Raw genomic sequence first — 16497 nt, 5'->3', positions numbered from 1 at the left:
CATGTGTCTCAAAGCAACTTATAATCCCTTCCTCTCCCCACAACTGGCACTCTGTGAGGTAGGTGGGCTGAGAGACTTCTGAGAGAACTGTAACTGGCCCAAGGTCACCCTGCATGTGGAGGAGTGGAGGATCAAAGCCAGTTCTCCAGATTAGAGTCCACCACTCTTAACCACCACACCAAGGGGGCTCTAAGCAGAACTATTCCTCCTTTCCAAAGGATCCCACCTTCTGTAATATTAAAGGCATATTTCTGGTATTAGGAGAAAGGCCAATAAAAGTAACGAGGCCTTAGGTTAGGAGTTAAACATTACCTTCTCCTGGTGTTTATATAATGTGATGTACAAGAAAGCTTCCTGAAATCTGATGTTGCAGCCCTGAGCATTTTGAGATGGGCCAAGCTAGAGGCTGCCCCCCAGGGGCTTCGTAAACCCAATTGTTCAAGTCGCTTGCCTAATACAGCCAAAAAAACAGCGGGTTTGGTCAAACACCCTGCTAGCTCCAAAACATGGTTGCCAAGTCATCAGATGGGCCTTGCTGCAACCTATCTGATCTAATAATAACATTTTCTCCATTTGGAGGTTGAGCAGTTGGCCAAGGTATATTATGAAAAAGATGGAGACATTATTGAGTAGAATTGGAAGTCATTAGCAAAACTCAAGAAGGTATAACAATAAAATCAGAGTCCAGTAGCACCTTCAAGACCAACAAAGATTTATACATCTTTGTTGGTCTTTAAAGTGCTACTGGACTCTGATTTTATTGTGCTACTTCAGACCAACACGGCTACCCATTTGAATCAAGAAGGTATAAGCCCCTGATGAAGCTAGATGCAGAAAACAGGATATCGGATATCGTATGCCTGGGACCCATTTTGGCCTTTCCGGTTTAATTAAAAGACATTCATAAGAGACAGATTAAAAGAAGTTTTATTTCATTATTCTGCAACGCCTGTATGGATCTTTCCCTTCATTTTGGGCTCTCCCTCTCTCCGGATCGACGGACTTTCTATTGATAACCCATCCGGCGTCTGCCCTCTCAGCTTGTTGGGATGCCTTTTTGTTCCAGCCCTTCAATGAGCCTCATTTGCTTTCGCCCAACTTTAGAATCTGTCATGGCAACTGGAATTGCCCCCAACAGCTTTCGAATCTGTCAGTGTAATTTGCTAGAGGCTTTAGCGGTGGCCAGTGATTTATTTTTTTTTTTTATAGAAAGTTTTTATTTTATTTTCCAGAGTTGAAGAGTTGAAGACAGTGAGATACATGCAATCTACATTGTTAATACAGAAAAGGAGAGCTATACTCTTCATTTGATACACTTGGTTCCCCATTTTTAATCCCTTTTGTAAATAGTTCAGGTAAGGGCCCCATTGTTCTTGAAAGGCCTCTTAGTGTCAGTTTGGCTATCTTGGTAAGATCAGCTAGTTTATTCACCCAGTCTTCTGTCGAGGGTAGTTCTTACGTTTTCCATTTCTTGGCCAATTCTAGTTTTTCTGCCGTCGTCGCATAGAAGAAGAAGCTCTGTATGTGGGTTAGGAAACACTGTGGAAAAACATTTTGGTTCCCTGTTTCAATCTTAAAAACCCTCTTCTCTCCATTTAAGATTATAGACTGGCTACAATATTATGGACTTTTACCCAAAGCTTATAGACTTTTTATAGACTTTTTCACGTTTGCACCACATTTAGAAAGAGAAGTCTACCTTGTTACCATCATTTCAACATTTGTTTGCATAGTTTCTGATAGTTTTAACAATCATAAACAGTTTATACTTAACGTAGTCCTAGAGCCCTCCACATTTTCACTAGAAAAAGGGAAAAAGGAAAAAAAAGAATAAGCCTGCTTAATTGTACAGAAAGAAGAGAAACAAATATGTATAAGTATACATTGTTAATACCAGAAATAATAAAATGGAGTCTTCATTAATTAATAGAATAGATTTTTCGTTAGTTATATTTACACCTCCTCAGTTAAAAACCTTCTTTTAGTTATGCTTTAAATTTAGGCTGAAAGTCACTACAGAGATATGCTAGATAATTCAAACTCAGCTATCATAGGAAATCTAAAACCCCACACTATAATGTAAGCCCATTCCATTAGGTGTCTCCTTTTAGTTATGCTTTGATTTTGAGCTAGTAGGCAGTGCGAAATTAGGTTTAATAATACAGATTCAGCTTACTTAAAAGATCTTAGACCCCAGATTAACTTCTTAACTAGTTATATTGCCTATATGGCTACATACAGGAGGTAAAAGAGGAAAAGAATTTCGACCACTGTGTTGCATTTCCATTCCCCAAGCTTCTTAAGGAGGTCTCATTTCGAGGCTTATTACGTCTTGTGGCTCCCGTTGACTAATGTTCTGTCCTATTGGTCTTTGGCTGGGAAAGTACAGTTGTAGTCTTTCCCTCGAAGTATCTTGAAGCAGTTGTACCTCCTGGACTCCAATATCAGTACAGATGTTTTTCCATGAAGCTCCTTTCAATCGATTGCTTTCACCGCAGATCCATATGTCTTTCTTGTGTATTGTTGCTTTGGAGTGGCTATATATCTTCTCAGGTAGGGTGTCCTTATCTGAGCTGCAAGACTCTGACATCCCCTTTTCCATCTCCATAATTTCAGATTCCTCTTCTGCTGGTAATTTTCCATCTTGTTTAAAGCTATCATCAGCCACTACTATTGGTTCATCATTCCTGTTAGAGACTTCTTCCTTAATGCCTTTAAACTCCATGAGGATATTTTTAAGTGAACCATTTAGAGATTCTTTCAGGTCTTGTGTTTGTTTATCTAGAAGATATGCAAATTTTTTAAACGAAAACATGTTCCAGGTTCGGAATTTTGTTAATCAATTATGCATATGTTGTTTCCAAAATATATTTGCAATTTTGCAAATAGCCAGTAGAGGTCCTACAGAGTCCTAACGAAAGCAACAGTCTGTTTTGAATTAAAGGAATGTTTCTAGAGCTTAGTTCTCGCGAGATTCCACGGCTCTAATCTCTCTTATCTTCGAAGACCAAAAACAGATAAAATAAGAGCTGTTACTTATTAGTTTGAGTTGATTTAAGTCCTTCTTCGCTTAGAAAAGAAAATTAGCCTGCCTCATGATGAGGTGGCATCAAGCAGAGCCAGAAACGGGGGGAAAAGTAAAGACGGAGAAGCGGAAAAGCACTTGCATCTCTGCGTTGATTAATGACTCAATATCTTGGAATTTGGCTGCTTCACCCCCTCAGTGGTAATAAATCCTGTCACTCTGGCTTGTTTGGATTAGCGAGAGCAACTCTCCACGCCGAGAGTTCATTCCAGGGAAGAAGGTGCCGAGGGAAACCCCACTCACTGTTTGTAGGCTCGATCTGATGTCTGCCAGATGTTTTCACTCCGGAGTTGTGGTGAGTCGAAGGTCTTGCTGGGAGGTATCCAATTATCTTTGTAGATTAAAATAAGCTTTGTAGATTGCAGAGTTGAAAAAAGATGAAAAGGAAAAAAGATTTTAAGATGGCGGACGGCGCTTGCTGGACCCTGTGCACACTGAGCTTACGTTCCAGTGGGAGATTAATTTCCCTGCGGAACAGAGAGGCCCCAGAGATTCACAAGGAATTCCTGAGAAGATTTATGGTTGGGTTAGCGTACCCAAAACCCGATTCTGTCAATCACAGCAGTGATTGACCCTCAGTGGAACAGGAGCTCGAAGTATTCGAGCTATCCAAGTGCCATGGCTCCGCCTCCTCGTGGCCAGTGATTTATGACCCCAACACTGTGCTGTGGCATTGAAAGGAATTCCTTAGCATCGTTTTTGTTTTGTGAACTCGATCAACGAGCGGATTTGGGTGAACCCAGTTTGTCATTGCTGAGAAGAAAAAAACCTGAATTCCCTCTTTGATACAATTTGCATATTTCTGTACTTCGATTATCCTCTGTCTTTCTCCCCAGTGGGGTTCACATTGTTCTCCTGTCCCCTCTCCTCCATCGTATTCTCACAACAACCCTATAAGGTAGGCTAGGCCAGACACATGTGACTGGCTGAACTATTCTGGGCAGGGGGACTGGTGACATCCCGCTCACCTGCCCCCCCTCCCCAGATTAAACTCTGCAGTGATCTGCAACACTCTCAAGGTTTTCCAGTTTCCCCAATTCCTAACAACCCACCACGGGAATCCCTCAGGCCACCCAACAAGCACCCCCAAGCCCTCTCCATCATTAATGCCCCATATCCTGGTCTGACCCTCAAATCCCACGTGTGCTCTAAATATACAGGAGCTTCTAAAAGCCCCCCCCCCCCATGAACTTGCAGCCAATTTATAGTAACCTCCACCGGGCTTTAGAGGCAAGAGATGTTTATGGATTGTCATTGCTTGCCTCTGCAAAATAGCCATAGAGGATGGCCCTGCTTCACTTCCAAAATCTCACCAGATTGGTCGAGCCTCGGCTGTTCAGATCTGGGCTTTCAAAGCCGAATTACTATAAATACAAACTGTTTTAAGACTTATTCATCTGGTCCAGTAATATTTAGTATAATGATGAAGGGTTACCAGAAACCATTAACAGAGACTTAATATAGAGGAATGGGAAGCTGAGAGACAAATAGCATCCCATTAAGCCTTTATGGAAAGGACAGGACATTTTTCTCCGGGACAGCTGGCAACCATTTATGCCTGGGAAAGCCGGTACCTGAGAGGGAAGAGAACAGAGCAGGACAAAACAGCCAAGTTTCTCAACACGGAATGTGACAAAGATTTCCTCCTAGAACTACTATTAATTTTTACATGGCCTTATTCTCAGGCACTCAAGATTTTGCATCTTAAAATATTAAGACAAAATAAAATAATAAGCCACAGAAATAGCCAGAGGTACTGATCTTAATTTTTACTAAAATAAACAGTTCCCCAAATCACTTCTGATCTTTTTTAGCAGTAGAAAAGAGCAGGATTCCTGCAGCACCTTAAAACTAACAAAATTTGGGGCGGGGAGGGAGCTTTCACGAGCTACCATTCGCTTCTTCACCTAGCTGAAGATATCTGGCATCTAGAAACTATTTGGAGAAATGAGTAGTGACACATGAAAGATCTTACCCTGCCACAAATTTGTTAGTCTTTAAGATGCCAGCTGACTCTTGCTCTTCTCTACTGCTACAGATTAAAAAAAAATAATCATACTTCTTCAGATTTGATTAAGGCAGCATGATTTTTTCCCGTCTTTGCTGAAATACATGCTACTAAATATTAATATGATCTGGGGGAACTGAGCTTGTTTTATTATTCCACATTTTTAGCTTACAGAATGTTTGCCAACAAATTTTAGCATATTAATTCATTGCAGCCCTGAAATGTGTCCTTTCATGAAACAATGGTGATTATAAGAACATAATTGTAGATTCATCCTATGCTGGTCTCCAATCCTTCCTATTCCCCTCCCCCCCCCCCCCCCCCAGCACCTCCAACTTCTCTTTTAACAGATTGCAGCAATGGATGTTCCAATTTCCTACAAAAGCCTGTAACTTTTTCTGTGTTGGGTGTGTGTGTGTGGAATAAAAGCAGTGGGGGGGGGGACAATTTCCACCCCAGCAAGGGGCACAATAGGGACGAGTAAAATAGTTCTTCCCCTGAAAACTTTGGCCGCATGATTTCTTCGTTGTATCGGATGCTTAAATCAAGGCCCTGGATTTATACAAAATGAGACATACAGATTTCAATATGGGTAAAAGTAGAAAATGTGAAGGAATATTTCATTCGGTCATTGGGGGGGGGGGCATTAGAACAAACCTCGCCACTCAATGTAATCTGTCTCGTTTTATATCCATGGCTTCTGCTGAGAGATTCTGCCTATCTTTGGATGTACGAGACATTTCAAACATCACAAAAATCATCTCAGTGGCACCTCCAAGACCCAGAATTAAACCTTATTGGTCTTGGAGGTACCAGACTCAAACTAGTTTGTACATCTGTTTGTTAGCTCTTGTATTCATGTGCGAATTTCTCGCCGTTCACAGGTCCAACATCCTTAATCCAATCTCAGCTAAATTTATCCACCCGCCCCCCCCCACCCCCACCCTCGTTACTTATTGTAACCTTCCTGGCAACTAACTCCCCCTCCTAGATGTAAGTCTGGAGCAAAAGGGTTTCAGAGTATCTGATAAAGTGTGCATGCACACCAAAGCCTATACCCAGAGTTAAACTTCATTGGACTTAAACGTGTCCCTGGACTCAAACTTTTTTTAAAATTTATTCCAACCTAAGCTCCCATCAGGTCTTTCCATCAGACACACCGGAGTGTCCATCCACAGGAGACACTATGTTTACAGTTCAAGTTATCAGCAACAGAAAGTTGGGAAGGGACAGGTGTTGCAAAGAAAGGTGTGGTTTCTTTGGATCAGGCTTTCTGAAACGGTGGGGTTTCTTGATGGCCCTGGAGGGTTTTCCTGAAAGAGTGGGGGTTAATTATTTTTTCATATATTTATAAAATTTGTTCAACATCATGATAGGATATCAACCTGCTCCCTAAATGGCCAATGATGGGCCCAGCAGGGTGGAAGGAGAGGGGACTTGGGTGGGTAAGTACAAAGCTATGCTACCCAGCCGTATTCTGCATCATCACATAACTTCTGGGGTTTTTTGAAGCCTGACGAATGTTTCCGGAGTTTCTCTATGGTAAAACAGCTGAGAAAGGCTGCTTTGAATAAACACCAGATAAGTTTGCATGATGCTGGATATGGACAGTGGGAAAAATCAAGAAGAGATCATTCATTCATGATTGTTTGCCTACCAAGGGACAGCTAGTTTCCTACCAAACGAAGACCATCTTCATGGAAGCCTCTGTTTGGAGAAATACACAAAGACTGTTCTTGTAAGGCTGATAGACAACAATATCCTAACATACGATCCCTTTGACTTCTTTGTGCAACGGCTGATAAAATATTTCTTTCAGGCTCTCATGCTGCACATTTGTGGGAACATCGTGCTGTGCTGTCTTGAGCACCACATGCCACCGCTTGGCTTTCCGCAAGGCTATTCTTTCAGAGATGGGATTTCAGCCAGCCCATTTGGATGCTGCTCGGTTATCGGAGATAATTCAGGCTCTTCGGCAGATGAACACGCACAATATTTAGTCCGTTCGGCTTGCTACTTTTCTTTTTTTTTATTGTGCGCTTTGGAGAAAATATAGATCATCGTCTGTCTTGGGCAGATAAACCATCTCCTTCACCACAGACCCGAAATATCAACAGGGGAGAGAGAGGGGGTTGGGGGTGGGGAGTTGTGTGTGTAATGCTCTCTGGCAGGTGGTTGAAGACTGTCCCACTCAAATGGACCAGCCCCGGAAATCTGTATGCAGTTATCAGGCTTGTTGATAAACAATTTATTTTTTGTTAGCATGGGCATGATGGAGTTGGTGGCTCAACCATTTCAGCACAGCATAAACCAGGGGTAGTCAAACTGCGGCCCTCCAGATGTCCATGGACTACAATTCCCAGGAGCCCCTGCCAGCGAATGCTGGCAGGGGCTCCTGGGAATTGTAGTCCATGGACATCTGGAGGGCCGCAGTTTGACTACCCCTGGCATAAACCATACTGTTTCATGTCTGTGCCAAACAGCCAGGAAGAGATTATCTGCCGGTGCAAGTGACCCTTGGCTCTACTTTTCTTTGACAGCCGAATCACTGGAGGTCTTGAATGGGCTACATGAGGGTTAAAAGTAAAGGTATCCCCTGGGCAAGCACCGAGTCATGTCTGACCCTTGGGGTGATGCCCTCTAGCGTTTTCTTGGGAGACTCAATACAGGGTGGTTTTGCCATTTCCTTCCCCAGTCATTACCATTTTACCCCCCAGCAAGCTGGGAACTCATTTTACTGACTTCAGAAGGATGGAAGGCTGAGTCAACCTTGAGCTGGCTGCTGGGATTGAACTCCCAGCCTCCTGGGCAGAGCTTCAGACAGCATGTCGGCTGTCTTACCACTCTGTGCCACAAGAGGCCACTTGAGGGTTAGTCCTCAGTATATGTCACATTTTCATTGAATATGCTCAGATCTACCGCAAAGACCTTCAGTCTGATATACGCTGCTTGTGCCCAGGAATGTAACTCCCAGCCACACGGCCCAATTCAAACCAGGACAATAGTGCATGGGGAAGGGGTGCTTGTGTTTCCCCCTCCCATGCCCTTTTCCTGACCTGTCACAATTCTGGGGAGCCTTGAAGTGGTGGTGGTGGTGGGAAGAGTACCATCAAGTCGCAGCCAACTTCTGGTGACCCTGTTGGGTTCTCAGTGCAGGAATGAGAGAAAATCGATACACGCTTTCTGCTGCAATTGTGTTTTTCTACAGAACGGCTCTACCAGAAAGTTTCCTGCTTCTGCCGCCCAGTAGTATTAAGATAAAAACCACAACAACTTCAGTGTAGAGTTCGGTGCATTGAGAGCAATCAGGAAAAAAACAAGGTTGCCAAGGGAGGCCGAAAGAGAAGCAGATTTTTAAAAAGTGGGAAATAGTTGCAACGCATCTGCCAAAATGTGAAAAACAAAGTGAGCTCCCCACCCCACCCCCCACCCCGCCACGCATGCATGCATCAACACCCACATTTCACAGAAAGTAGGAAGAAGCTGTTCCTGGATAGACTTGCTAACTGCCTTCAGCGGAGGTGCTGGGCAATTGCCTTTCAGCCTGAAAGAGGCTCGCTGGGTGAAATTAGCACAGAGCGCCTGGCATGCAGATTATCTCGGCTTGCTTCCCAAATTGCAGCTTTTATCTCCCTGGAAGAAAAAACGGGCTGCAAAGTTTGTGAAATTTCACAATTAGGGTACTCTGTTTGGAAAAGCTACCCCCCCCAACACACACACACAATTGCAAAACAGCAGGAAGGAGAGTGTGAAGAAAAACAGTTAAATAGTGACACACATGTGTGTGTGTGTGTATGAAAAGTGCCATCATCCAGTCTCAACCAATTTATGGCGACCGCAGCATTTAAGGCCAGTGAGAGGCAGAAGTGCTTTTCCATTGACTTCCTCTGCAGAGTCATCCTTGGTGGTCTTCCTTCCAAGAACCTAGTCTGTGCAGCTTTTGAAAATGGACCAGATCAGGCTACACCATGTCACTCTTGCCTACCGACAGACTTGCCCCCAATGGCGGGAGGAAGGAGGGAGGAAGAGGAAGAAGAGTTGGTTCTTATATGCCGCTTTTCCCTACCCAAAGGAGACTCAAAGCGGCTTATGGTCGCCTTCCCATTCCTCTCCCCACAACAGACACCCTGTGAGGTGGGTGAGGCTGAGAGAGCCCTGATATCAACTGCTCGGTCAGAACAGCTTTATCAGTGCCGTGGCGAGCCCAGGGTCACCCAGCTGGCTGCATGTGGGGGAGTGTGGAAGTGAACCTGGCATACCAGATTAGAAGTCCGCACTCCTAACCACTACACCAAACTGGCTCTCTGCCCCCCTCTGCCCCACCCCATGGAGGGAGGCCTGGCACAGGCTGCCCATTGGACCCTGGCTGCCACTTGCCAGAGCAGACTGTCCTGCAGTGGGCAAGTGGACGGGGCAGCAACATGGCTTGTTTGGGCACCCCTCTACCACTGGCCTCGTAGGTGACCGCCTAGGTGTGCCGAATGGATGGGCTGGCCCTGGCAGGTATGACTTGATATGTGAGGCAAAAACAGGCAAAACTGTTTGCTGTGCATCTGGGTCTGATGTCGGAGCCTCAGAGTAGGAACATTCACACGTTAAGACTTTTTTTGGTGTGTTTTTCTGGTCCGACTGCATTCACTTTGACTTCCCAGGAGCAGGCCTCAGCAGTAGTAGACCTTACAATGATGCGGAATGCCTCACATACGGAGCTACGCAAAGCCCAAACCAATGGGTAATGAAAACATTTGCACATGATCAGAAAAATCTGTGTCTGGATTTTTTCTAAACCGACCAGGGACTCAATAAACAGCTTTGGTTTTCCTCTGTGGTTCCCTCGCAGCACAAGAAGGATCGGCGAGATCCCCATGTAGCCTGAATCTGCAATGTGTGGCTGAGTCGAGCCTGACTTTTGCAGCTGTTTATTATCAACGCTTTTTCAGAATTCCGGTATGCTGATGGACTCACACAGTCCTACCCGCAAGACAACTGTCAGTTTTCCCTCTTCACCAGAGGGCATTTCCAGGGTATTTTTTGTAAGCGATCCAAATTCAGCACAGATCTCTTTTCTGATGCCTTGATTTAAAAGCCGAATGGTCTGCAGCGGGCAATACTTTTCTAAGAGGGGAAAAAGAAAGAAAGCTGCAAGGGATTTCAGCGTGGTGCAGTGATTAAGAGTGGCAGCCTCTAATATGGAGAACTGGGGTTGATTGCCCACTCTTCCTCCACATAAAGCCAGCTGGGTGACCGAGTGTCAGTCACAGTTCTCTCAGAGCTCTCTCAGCCTCACCTATTTCATAGGGCAGGGGTAGCCAACCTGTGGTCCTCCAGATGTTCATGGACTAAAATTCCCATGAGCTCCTGCCAGCAAATGCTGACCACAGGTTAACTGCCCCTGTCATAGGGTGCCTATTGTGGAGAGAGGAAGGGAAGGCAGTTGTAAGCTGCTTTGAGATTTCTTTGGGGAGTCAAAAGTGGGGTACAACCCCCTCCCCCCCAGCTCTTCAGTGTATAGGGTTGCACGAGAAAAGGAGTTAACATTTGTCTATATGTCCGTGAGCCCCAGAGATAGCTGACTGCCCAGTGGAGAAGGGGGTCATCATTACGGAGGTAAGAGAGTGCAAATCTAAATGTAAATCAACTCAATCTACTGGACCAATGCAAGCCTCCCAGGAAATGTCATGAAAGCTTGTTCAAGGGCAAGGAATGTGGATACTTGGGGACCAAAATGGGGCAACAAGGTGGTAGACCTTGATGCCTTTGTCCTCTGAGCGATGCCTTAGTCATGTAAGGGCTGTCAAACTGCGGCCCTCCAGATGTCCATGGACAACAATTCCCATGAGCCCCTGCCAGCATTCTGTCTGGAGACATCTGGAGGGCCGCAGTTTGACTACCCCTTCTAAGTGAAACAAAGCATCCTTAGTCCGTGTTTGTTGTCAAAAACTCTTCTGAACAACACGCACATCAGAGTCATAGAAGGATCAGCTGTTGATCAAAAGCCTCTCTTCTCAATTATGATGATGATGATGTCGTCTGTTCAGTTGTATCTGACCCTCGGAAGGAAGGAAGATATAGGAAAATACCCTATACCGAAAGGACATGCACCTGTGGCTCTGGACATGTAGAAACCATGGAACATGTTCTCTTTCAATGTTGATTCTATAATGAGATTCGAACTAGTCTAATTCTTCCGCTGCTAGGCAGATTCCCAGGGCGCTCAGGAGAATTTTACATTTCTCTGCTGCTTGCAGATATAGAAAATAATACAACTTATAGAGTTGCCAAGTCCTGTGCAGCAGCGATCAAAATTCGTAATAGAATGGTCTGTTTTAAGTGAACTGGACAGCTGTGATTATCTACCTTATTCTATTTTCTATTGTTATCTTTTAAGATGTTTTAATTCCTGGTTTTAATGGATGTTTCTGTATCATCTTATGCTGGTCTACGACCGTAATAAAACATACTACTACCTGACCCTCTGCGATTCTATAGGAAAGTCTTCGCCATGCGCCCCTGTCTCTGACTGCTTCTTTTAGTTGGTTCATGGTCATCCCTGTATTGGCTTTGATCGTGTCAAGCCAGCGGATCCTTTGGTGACCACATTTCCTTTTGCTGCTGACCATGCCGAGCATTAAGGATTTTTCCAATGAGTTTGATTGCATGATGTGTACAAAGTAAGAGAGCTTTAGCTGTAATATTTTCCCTTCTAATGACATAGTTGGTTTGCTCCTCTCTAAAACTATCTTGTGGGTAACTTTGGCTGTTCATGGGATTCGCAGCATTCGTCTCCAACACCATAATTCAAAAGCATCTGTGCTTCTCAGTGGAATGGGGGAAATAGAGACCTTTGGTCTGAGTGAGAGCTTGAAGATGATCAAGGACCATGTTGTGCTTTCAGACCTTGGGTAAGGAAAGGGGGTAAGAGTCCCACGATCGGTATTTGGAGTACGTTTATGACCCCTCTCCAGAGATCCGCTTAATGTCCCTAGCAATCAAAGGACAATTAAAAATACAAATAAAGATCATAATAATAACATTCCTTCACTAAGACTAGCTACAGCTAGCCATAAAGCCATCCCAGTCCTCAGCCAATAAAAACAATGAAATCCCAACACCTTAATAAAAGGAGTCTACAACCGCAATAAAAGCATGAAACAGGTGGGATGCAGGGCAGTAGCACAAAAGTGAAAAGAATGGCTACATTTTTGACTGAAAGGCTGGTAAATAGAAACGTTTTGGTCTGGGGCTGATGTGCTAAAAGGGATGGTGCTAAGTAAGGCTGAAGAAGGAATTTCAAAAATGCGGTGCCACCAAGGAGAAAACCCTGTCTTAAGAATCAGAATCATAGAGTTGGAAGGGACCTCCTGGGTCATCTAGTCCAACCCCCTGCTCAGCGCAGGACACTCGCAACCCTATTGCTCATCTACTGTAATCTGCCACCCCCTAATGTCTTCACAGAATCAGCCTCCTCTTCAGATGGCTATCCAGCCTCTGTTTAAAAATTTCCAAAGATGGAGAACCCACCACCTCCCAAGGAAGCCTGTTCCACTGAGAAACAGCTCTAACTGTCAGGAACTTCTTCTGGATGCTTAGACAGAGTTTCTTTTTGAATTAATTTCATCCCGTTGGTTTAGTTGACACCTGTCTTTAGTTGACTCCTGTCACACCAAGTGGATGCAAAGACAGTAGGGCTTGGAGTCAGGATCTTAATGGGAGAGCTTAACAGCCTGGGAGGAGGTAAAATTTCAAGGTTTGGGGAGGGGGGGGGGAAGCCATTAAAGCTACTCTACTATGTGCATCTAGGAGCTAAGCCACCAAATTTAGTGCCATTTGCACAGATAGATGACTTTACACACTAGGGAAAAAAGGAGAAAGATAGGAACAAAACACAGTTGCTAACTTTGGTTTGGTTATTACTGGAGATTTAGGCTTGCATCCGGGGAATTTGGGGAGGGGAGGGACTTCAGTGGGGAATAATAATCTGCCCTTCAAAGCCCCCATTTTCTCCAGGGGTGCTGTTCCCCGCAGTCTGGAGATAAGTTGTAATTCCAGAATTCTTCCTGGCCCCACCATGCAATCTCCACTGGGGAGTCTTAACTAGGCCAGATATAGGATGTCCCCATATTGTGCTGTTTTAGTGGAAGAAGGGAGAGAATAATGAGACAATCTAATTCCATATATAAATCTACCAGTCTGTCTATCTCATAACTTAATCTGCATATAAAGGGGGTGCTAGGGCTGAGTCCCAGAACATATTTTCAATTGTAAAGGTCAAGGGAATGAATAATAAACTCCAAAATACATCTGAAGCTATGCAAAATGCAAAAGTCTTTCATATGTGAAGAATCAAAGCTTGCTCCTATATGTTTCAAATGAAGGTTTCCAGGCAGATTTGAAGCATAGCATCTATCTGTTTGTCTTGTCTGTCTGTCTTCCATTTTCCATCTAAAAATTATCAGCTTTAATAAAGAATTAGGACTACTGCAGTAAACAAATTTATCTGCCAAATAGAATTTCGGGAGGCATTTTAATTGTGTGTGTTCCCACACACACACATAAAATGCCTCCCGAAATCCTGTTTGGCAGATAAATTTGTTTACTGCTAGATGGGAGGTATATTCTAAACATTCCCCCCTCCTCTCTTCTCTGGAGTAGAGCTATGTAGGTGAAGCACCAGTTGTCACCAGTCATCTAAATGCGTCATGTTGGATGTTCCACAAACAATGCAGTTCCCATTGCGGTGATGGGGACGCTAAAGACGCAACAGTGTCCGAGGCAAGGCCTGGTACGGAAGGTGGAGGAGAAGCACTTGGACTCCTTCAGGAGGTGGGTTTTATGTGCCAGAACAGAAAGGTGGGAGGAGGAGCAGAGGTGGGTGAGGAGGCCAGCCGTGTGGATGGCCTGAGCCGGAGCCTCCCGGATCATTCCCGTATTTGCAGACGGATTAGGAGTGGCCGGCGAGGAGAACAGAAGGCTGGCCAACCCAAGCAGCTTCTCCATTTCCTACAGTTTAACTCTGTGACCTTTTCAGCTCAGTCATGTGTGATTGGAATGGCTGATTAACAAGCTCAGCCCTTATCCTGGCTACACTAAGAGCAACTATCATCTGAGAGAGAGAGAGAGATGCCCCAATTCCATCGCAGACAAGCTCAATAAATGACTGGAAAACTGAGTGACCTTTGGGGCTTCTGAGTGAATTTTTCAGACATGCTGCTGGTTAGGTTGCCAACTCCCACTTGGGGAATGCCTGGAGATTCGAGGAAGGAGCTCAGCAGGGATGTGACTGCTCTAGAGTCAACTCTCTGAAGCTGCCTGCGAAGGTGGCTTTGCCCTTAAAGAAAGGCATTCAAAAGTGTGGCTTCCTCCATCTCAGCAGCAGCTTCTGAGTCACTATAGGCACAGTGTTATGTATGTGGATGCCACAGAGTTCATCTATCTGAGCTTATGCCAGAACCAAGTTCCTTGGTCCTCATCTGTGATGTGCTAGAATGTTTCAAGCAGCCAATCAGCAGAGGGTTTCTTTTAATATAGCCAAGCCTAAGGATGCTGAGTACCCAGCTTGCTGGGGGGTAAACGGTGATGACTGGGGAAGGCACTGGCAAACCACCCCATATTGAGTCTGCCATGAAAACGCTAGAGGGCATCACCCCAAGGGTCAGACATGACTCGGTGCTTGCACAGGGGATACCTTTACCTACCTTTAAGGATGCATTAATAGCCAATAACGTGTCTAGAGGGCATGGCCTGAAACAGTTGGACATGTATATAAAACCTGTGTGTTCTCCCTGTTGCTGTTCAGTTTTCCTCCTTGTTAATAAAAGCTCTCTTTGTGTTGGAGTTGAAATGTCTACATCCTCCTGACTGAGCCCACAGATCTAATATACCAAAACCCTCAGAGCTGGTGATCTGGAGCTGTAATTCTGGGGAACTCCCAAGTCTCACCCGGGCATCCCTAGCTATGGAACAATGTCAATTTACATGCCCCTGCACCCCACCCCAAAAGCTCTCAACACTTCCAAGAACTGTGCTGGTGACCCTACCTATGTTAGAATGCCTGTTCAAGAGAAGAGGACTGCAGGACCGGAGAGAAGAGATACAGAGTCTTAGCTACTGTCTACAGTTGTTCATCATTCAGTCTGTTGTGGAGGCAAGCAAGGAGAAAGTGTGCTCAAAGAAACAGGAAGTCACCAATGAGCCAATCAGGACACAGAGGAGATAATTTGGAAAACATTAGGAAGTTCCTAATTTAAATAGGCTAGCTACATATCTCTTCTGAAGCTCCCTGTAGAACATTCTTTATATTCTGTTCAATCATGCATAGTTCAAGATTGGTATTTGTGTTCCCGCTGCTGCTGCTGCTGCTGCTAAGGGTGGATTTGAATGATTCTCTTCTGCCCTGATCAAGTTTTCAGAGCTCCCGGTTGCTGTGGCTGTGCCAGACAAGTTTATCGAGAGATGCCGCTGGCAGCTTTGCTTCTTCAAAGCAGAATTCATTTGCGAAGTAACCTGGGGTGACTTTCAGAGAAAGGAATGTGCTTCACCATTCATGATGCTTTCGAGATGTCAAAGGATGTTCCAGTCTATAAAACCAGCTCAGACTGTTGTTCAAGACGACCTTGAACAGAAATGTCTTCTCGTCATTGTAGCTTGATTTGTCAGCAAGAGGGTTATGCATAATCTATCATGTTTGGGGCTACAACAAAGACAGGAAGCAAATTAATGCTGGGAACCAAGCAGCTCGGGTTGCCAGGTCCCCCCCCTTTCCTGGGGGGACAGGGCTGTCAGATCTAGGCTAGGGAACTGGGGGAGATTTGGGGATGGGTCCTGGGGAGGACAGGGACCTCAGTGGGGTACATTGCCACAGAGTCGGCCCTCCAAAAGCGCCCATTTTTCCCAGTGGGACCGATCTCTGTAGTCTGGAGACGAGCTTCAATCCCCTGGAGCTCCCAGCAGCTGCATGTTCATTGAGCTCCCAATGGGGATCTCAAGATTCAAGCCAAATTGAGTTTAAAAGCCTTTCTAATAAAATATAGGCATTGCTCACTAAACATTAAATAGTTTTTTCTATGACCTGGCAACCAATGGGAAACTGGGGAGGGGGAGATGGGTGCTCCCTTCTTCAAATGTTGATTCTCTTCCAGGATAGGTGAAGGATGGCTGGTGCCTGGGAGGACATGGGGGGCACAGTCGTGGGGGCACCATTTTGACAATTCTTAGAGAGGTGGTATTAAGTCTGTGGGTTCAGTGATCACAGACTCCAAGTCTTCAGAACAGCTCTTTCTATTTAGCAACTCCAGCAACAGACTACAACTACTGAACAGAGAAAAATAGGCAAACTCATGCACTTTTATACCTTTCAGGTAGCCAGCTGCTGCCTCTGATTGGCTCTAAGCAGAGCAATCTGATT

This window comes from Paroedura picta, chromosome 11, assembly GCF_049243985.1.
Source record: "Paroedura picta isolate Pp20150507F chromosome 11, Ppicta_v3.0, whole genome shotgun sequence".
In the NCBI taxonomy this organism is placed as follows: Eukaryota; Metazoa; Chordata; class Lepidosauria; order Squamata; family Gekkonidae; genus Paroedura; species Paroedura picta.
The sequence above is the reverse complement of the archived record's forward strand: the minus strand, read 5'-3'. Positions refer to the sequence as shown.